At 44.2% G+C, this 7,106-nt stretch overlaps 1 protein-coding gene across 1 annotated transcript in view; it reads right to left on the bottom strand.

Annotated features, from left to right (window-relative positions):
* LOC311357849 (neural-cadherin-like) overlaps positions 1 to 7,106 on the bottom strand; it is a gene marked incomplete at its 3' end in the record, with an annotated part of 93,799 nt that overhangs the window by 67,552 nt on the left and 19,141 nt on the right.

Below are 7,106 nucleotides of genomic sequence, written 5' to 3'. Positions count from 1 at the left end.
TGGGGGCCAGAAGATGATGTCTTACCACTGCGGACACGCTGCTGTGCTGTGTGTGTGCAGCATGTTTCTGTGTGTGTGTGGGTGCCTGTGCGTGTGTGTTGCACGTACGTGCGCGTGTGCAAGTCTCAACGGTGTGAATAAGAAGATTTTCCCGGAATCCAATTACCAGCCTTGCCTCAGCCATCTCCGGGGTGGCTGGTCGTAGCGGAGCACCTGACCGCCCGAGGAGGACTCGGTTTACTGCTGGCTAATTCTCTAATCTCTGGGTAAACACTTCCAAGGTGTTTGCTTTGTGATGGAGAACCCTGATAATTTACCACCACAAAATACACGCTTTCCATACCGTTTGGACAACTTCATTACTTTGAGCGGAGGGGGTGGGGGGGGGGGAAATGAGGAGGGGGTGGGCGTCGGGGATAACAACTCATAACGGTTATCAACATTTCAGAGGAGATCATGTTCACACCTCATTGTGGGCAGAAAGGATCCCCGCTGGACTAACCAAGCCCTGGAGCACTGCTGCGGTCCGTCACACCGTCCATAGGTTTTTATGGGCTGTGTGCGAACATGCGGGATAGATGAATCTCATATAAGCCCCACACCAGGTAGTTCTCCTAAGGGGCCCGAGGAAAAGCAACTATGGATTTGAAATCCCATTATGTAATAGGGCTTCTGTGTGGGGCCATGAGCTATTTGTGTACTTCATAATCCCGGTCAAAGACAGCGTGGGAGATTTGTGTACGTCGCTTTCTGCCTTATAACGTCCCAGGTTCGGCGGAAGGGAAGAATCCCTGAGACTAATTGCGTGATTAGCCAATAGATATAACTGCAGTTGAATGTGTGTGTGTTTGTGTGTGTGTTTTTAAATGCTGTGTGTGTGGTTCTTTTATTGATGCTAGGAGCTACTATATTGTTTGTGTTCCAGACATTAACGATTCTCCAAAAGAAAAGTCCTAGAGTCTCAGTTCTGTCTCTATTTTTAAACACTGATTTATGAGCACAACCCCTCTCCCACCCACCCTAAAAAACAAACAGGGGAAACAAACTGATTTATTACTGCATTGATCCCGCACTCGTAATTGGCTGAATTTCGAGAAGCCCGTCCTGCATCATACACAGACGCTCGCATAACGATGGCTGATTTTTCGCCACAAGTATCGTGTGCATTAAATAAGCCACATTTTAATGTTGCTGCTTTCCTCCACCATCCATCACCTTGTTGCTCCCTCAAAACATCCACAAAAAAAAAAAACGGTAGCCGGTGTGTGCAAGAGATGATTCCCGTTGTCGGTTCTCCCTTTCAGAGCTCCAGATTTATCCCGGCGGCATGCACAATTGAGATTTTTCTCATTTAAATGCAACGCTAAATCTTTCTGAAGTGCCAGCAGTTTTTTTTTTGCTCAATTGGATGCAAATGAAACAAAAGCAGATGCTTGGGCGGCCGGTTCAGACGGCCCCGTGTGTTTGTGGTGTGAGAGAGAGCAACACACACGGAGAGCGTGTAACGCGGCAGGGCGGCTCTGTGGAGTGTTCACTTCACACACACAATGGCCATAAAGTGTGTGACAGCTCCTAAAAGGATTGTTAGCAGGATAATAACACAGGGAGGAATGGGCCAGAGGAGGGAATTAATCTCCTCAGGCTTTTTAAAGCTGCTCTGCCAAGAGAGAAGGGGAAAAAGTTCTGACTTCGGATTTGAGGATAGGCCCGGGTTTGCGGAGAGGAACTAATCAACGATCAGATTCTATCTGCTAAGGCCCTTGGAGGCCCGGAGTTACCGAGCCATATGGCCCTGTGACTGTGCTGGGCTCTTTTCACACCGGATAACGAGGAGGGAAAAATTTTGGTTTCAAACTTTTCTTCATTTTTTTTTTTTACTGCCAACTCAAAATCAGATCGCTTCTCACTTAACATTTCGTCCTGATATTTCCCCCGGTATGAGGCACGCGCGGCTTGCATCTCGCTTGTTTGTGTGCGTCTCTCACAGCCGCGTGTCTGCGGTAATGCTAGCGATGATTTTACAAGGCTCCATCTAATTAGCTCGTTACAGAGAGAGTAATCAGAGCCAAGGAAGATAATTACAGACCATCAGCTTTAGAATAGTAATGAAGAATGAATGCACTTGTGTGTGAGCTTTATCCTGCCTACGGCTGCGTATGTATGCACGCATGTGTGTTTGGTGTGTGTGTGTGTGTGTGTGTGTGTGTGTGTGTGTGTGTGTGTGTGTGTGTGTGTGTGTGTGTGTGTGTGTGTGTTTGTTTATGTGTGTGTGTGTGTGTGTGTGTGTGTGTTTTTGTTTGTCTGTGTATGTGTGTGTGTGTGTGTGTGTGTGTGTGTGTGTGTGTGCATGTGTGTGTGTGTGTGTGTGTGTGTTGTTAATTTGTTATGTGTGTGTGTGTGTTATCTGTGTTTGAGTGTGTGTGTGTGTGTGTGTGTGTGTGTGTGTGTGTGTTGTTGATTTGTGTGTGTGTGTGTGTGTGTGTGTGTTTGTGTGTGTGTGTTTGTTTGTCTGTGCATGAGTGTGTGACCCTGGGCGTTTTTTTTATGTGTGTGTGTGTCTGTCTGTATTTGTTTATGCGTCTAACAGTGTGTGTGTGTGTGTGTGTGTGTGTGTGTGATGGTCTCATAAAAAATATCTCACACACACACACACACACACACACACACACAGTTTCTGTGCTTCTTCTCTCTTGATCTTGGGAGTAGAACAATGTAACAGGCTGATAACCCTGCACAGGGGGAATCCTAACATGCCTTCACTGATGGAGCAATGAGGGATGATCAAATAACTCCACACACACACGCACGCACACACACACGCACATACTTTCATTGCTTTGTAGAGCAAAAATATATATATTAAAAAGATGGTGTGTGTTTCTTCAGTGCGTCTGAGTGTGGAGATATGCTGGCGTGTTCACTCCAAGCCCTGAACTGCTGCATGACTCATATTATACTGGATCATAGAGATGTGGAAGCACTAACACTGTGAGGGGCAAAACCCCATCTCGGTATGTGTGTGTGGGTGTTTTGGGTGTGTGCGTGCATGCGTGTGTGCGTGCATGCGTGCTTGCGTGCGTGCGTGCGTGCGTGTGTGTGTGTGTGTGTGCACAGGCATGTGTTTGCATGTTTGTGTGTGTGTATGAGTGTGTGTGTGTTCATGTGCTCACAGTCCCTGAAGGCCTTTGTGTGGATGATTCCTGTAGTTAACCGTGTCCTTGGGTGCTTGCTGTATAAAGCGGCTATAAGTGGCTTGCGGAAATATATATATATATATAAAAGTTCTCCTCGATTGCTGCAGAGGGTGTGTGTGCGTGTGAGTGAGAGAGAGAGGGAGAGAGAGAGAGGGAGAGAGAGAGAACGAGAGGGAGGGAGAGCGAGAGGGAGAGTTAGCGAAAGAGAGATAGAGAGAGTAAGAGAGAGAGAGAGAAAGAGAGAGAAAGGGAGAAAGTGAGAGAGAGAGAGAGAGAGAGAGAGAGAGAGAGAGAGAGGGAGAGAGAGAGAGAGAACGAGAGGGAGGGAGAGCGAGAGGGAGAGTTAGCAAAAGAGAGATAGAGAGAGTAAGAGAGAGAGAGAAAGAGAGAGAGAAAGGGAGAAAGTGAGAGAGAGAGAGAGAGAGAGAGAGAGAGAGAGAGAGAGAGAGAGAGATGAAGCCAAAGGCAAACAGGTCTGTAATCAAATAACCAATACAGCAACAACAACAAATATTATCTAATGTAAACAAAAAATACTACGAAGGCTGGTGCATTTACAAGCCTGCTCCAACACAGAAGATTTGATCATTACGCACGCAGCTATATAGAATACATTGTGATTATCAGTATTCTCTGAAGGATCTCTATGGATATCCATCAGAGTTCAATCAGAGGTGATAAGAGGAATATCTCACCACGGTAGCAAATGAAAACAAACTTGTTTCTGCAAGCAAAAAAAATATTGATGACCGAGGTGAGACATCGAGGTTTCATCGATTGCTTTTTTTTGGTCGGGGGGGGGGGGGGGGGGGGAGACATAGGATACATGAAGGCAACACCAGCGGCTGTGGGGAGGCTTTATTCTAAGCTGCACCTCTCTCTCCCCCTCCCTCCCCCCAATCCACTCCTTGCCTTAAGCAGAGTGTGAAGCAGGGGAGTAGCAGGCGATCAGCCTGTGTGGAGCACTGGGGGACAGGAATTTATTAACTCTGGGATCCCAGTGCTGCACAATCAGACTGCTGCCAAACGCTGTACAACAACACACAGGTACACACAAACGAACACACACACACACACACACACACACACACATACATAGATGCACATACACACACTCTTCTGACACAGTTAGACTCCAAACACCAAAACACACGCATATGCAAACACACTCCTGACATACTAATAGGTTCTAAACTCCAAAACACACACAAACACACACACACACACACACACACACACACACACTAATATGCTCTAAACCCAAAAACATACACACACACACACACACACACACACACACACAAACACGCCTACACACACACGCCTACACACACACACAGACACCAACTCTCCTGACACACTTATATGCTCTAAACCCCAAAACACACACACACACACACACACACGCCTACACATACACAGACATATACTCTCCTGACCGACAGTTAGGCTCATACACCCAAACACCAGCCACTGACACACAGACACAGACACACACAGACACACACACACACACACACACACACACACACACACACACACACACAAACACACTCCTGACTCAAGTCCAATCACAAATCGCACTAAGGACACACAGTTGGGAGCGTATCCGAGCATGCCTTCAAGAAACAAGTCATCAAAACCACATTGAGAGGGGGTCAAGATCGATGTGACCACATTTTTAGTGTGGTGGCATGCTGTCAATGGTGGCGATACATGTTGTTGTCATGGAAACTGTAATGGCAGTCTGTTACAGCACAAAACACTAAGTCATATTTATTGTCCAATAGCCCACAGCAAAGTATACGGTTGTCATTTTGAGTCATCTATTCAGTTTTATCTATTGCAAAAAATGTTTTTAATTGTTATAACTTTTAACTCTACACTGTCTGATTATAAATATTGTTTAAAATCTGAATTTTCAATATTCAATTAAACCCTTATGTATTTGCTATGAAACCGGTTGTGTGGCATCAAAGCCACGAGTAAATGTGTAAAATAATATATTTAATTTTTTTTATATATCTGCTGTGGTGGCTCAGCATAAGATAAGAATATTATTATTTTAGATGTGAGGCTTGAAGCTTGCTTTTCTCCTGGGATGTACCACTGCGTATAAAAACATATACATGTATTTATTACCTGCAGATGGATTCCATCTTTGCATGGATATAATGAAAACATATTGCTCAAATTGCAAAACTATGCTTATATCAGGAGCTGTGTGGGAGTATTGGTATATGTTTGTAGAATTAAATTAAATTAAAAATGAATCAATGTCATGAGAGCCTCATGGCTCTCATGACATAAACAATGAATTACTAATGTGCACTGCCACAGACTCTCAATAACAGCAACAGTTTTATCCTACTTCCTTTGCATATTAAGTGGGGATTGGAGAGAGACTGGCTCATGTGACTGCACTTAGTCTCAGACACTGACTGGATGTATTTGGGCAAAAGTCACCAGGTGTTAATCAGGTCTGAAACACATCAAGCATTATGTATTTCTATCATGATGCACACACACACACACACACACACACACACACACACACACACACACACACACACACACACACACACACACACACACACACACGCATGCACACAAAAGGTGTACCATACACAATTAACAAATACAGAACATTTATGGGTGGGAGTGTAAAATATGTTCTCACTCTGTGAATTATATAGACATAAAATAATAGTATAAACAATGGTACTTCCACTAATTTATAACCAGAGATAAAGTTGTGTAATCCTCTTTTTTTCTCTTAAAGTTGCAATACGTAACATTTCACTTAGTCCATAGCTAAAAAATTACCTGGACATATAAGTATTCAATCCTGATATATACTGATTTCACTGTTATCAATGTTATCAATTAAATACCATGAAATACCATCATTTAACTGTTACATTCTACGAAAAATAGCATCCTGTAGGGGGCGTGTCTCACCTTAATATCGACACTCCCAAAATGGCCGCCCACCCACGCCGACATCACAGCCAAAGCTAATATGTCAGTCAGTTCATGTCACGTGGCTACGCTGCCAGTTGGAGTGGGCCGTGTTATAATAATGATATAAATAATAATAATAATATCTGAAGTCCGCTACGTACCGACTGGGAGTAGCTCGATCGTACACACTGTGACTTTAACAGATGTGTCTCGTTCGTTCTGTGAGCATTTTGCCTGCTCAAAAACACAGAGGTCCCCTGGCCCCGTTGTAACAGAACTGTTCATGTTTGTCTGCCTCTGCTGATTCTAGATACAAAAGACACACTTTCAGGCTGCGATCTCGTGTTAATTTTTTTTTTCTTCCCCCTGCTACATATTATTGGATGTTAAAAAAGAGATAAAACTGTTTCCTTGCTTTAGGAAGATGGCGGAACGGCACGTTGAGCGGGCACATCAGCCCGGACGCAATCGCGCCTTTAATTCCATCCACAGGAAACAGTTTCATGCTCGCACGTTCTAATGATGCAGAAAATGAAAAAGAAAGACTCCTCTCAGTCTCGCTTCACACCTTATCACAACTGGTTGTTAAAGTCACAGAGTATGTCCGCATTCATAGTCACACAATACAGATAGGATTTGGTTGTACAGATATATATATTAATGCATACATGCATAATTATCAGTGGCGTACTTAGCCCTTAGCGAAGTTGCATGATTGCTTTGCGCGTTAGCAGGGAGACCGTCAATACATGAGTAATTGGACATCCCGGCGAAGCTATTATGACAGGATTTTTATAAAAGCAATATAGATATGGGGAAAAAATATAAAGACGGTATTTTGGGGGCCCCAAAAGGCCTCTATGGGGCCTTCTATGGGGCCTGGGGCTCCAGGCAAGTGCCTGGTTTGCCTAACAGTATTGATTATACCCCTGATTATTATACATATAT

This window comes from Micromesistius poutassou, assembly GCF_964030765.1.
Source record: "Micromesistius poutassou genome assembly, chromosome: 13".
In the NCBI taxonomy this organism is placed as follows: Eukaryota; Metazoa; Chordata; class Actinopteri; order Gadiformes; family Gadidae; genus Micromesistius; species Micromesistius poutassou.
Note: the sequence above shows the minus strand (reverse complement) of the source record. Positions and strands in the feature narration are given on the sequence as shown.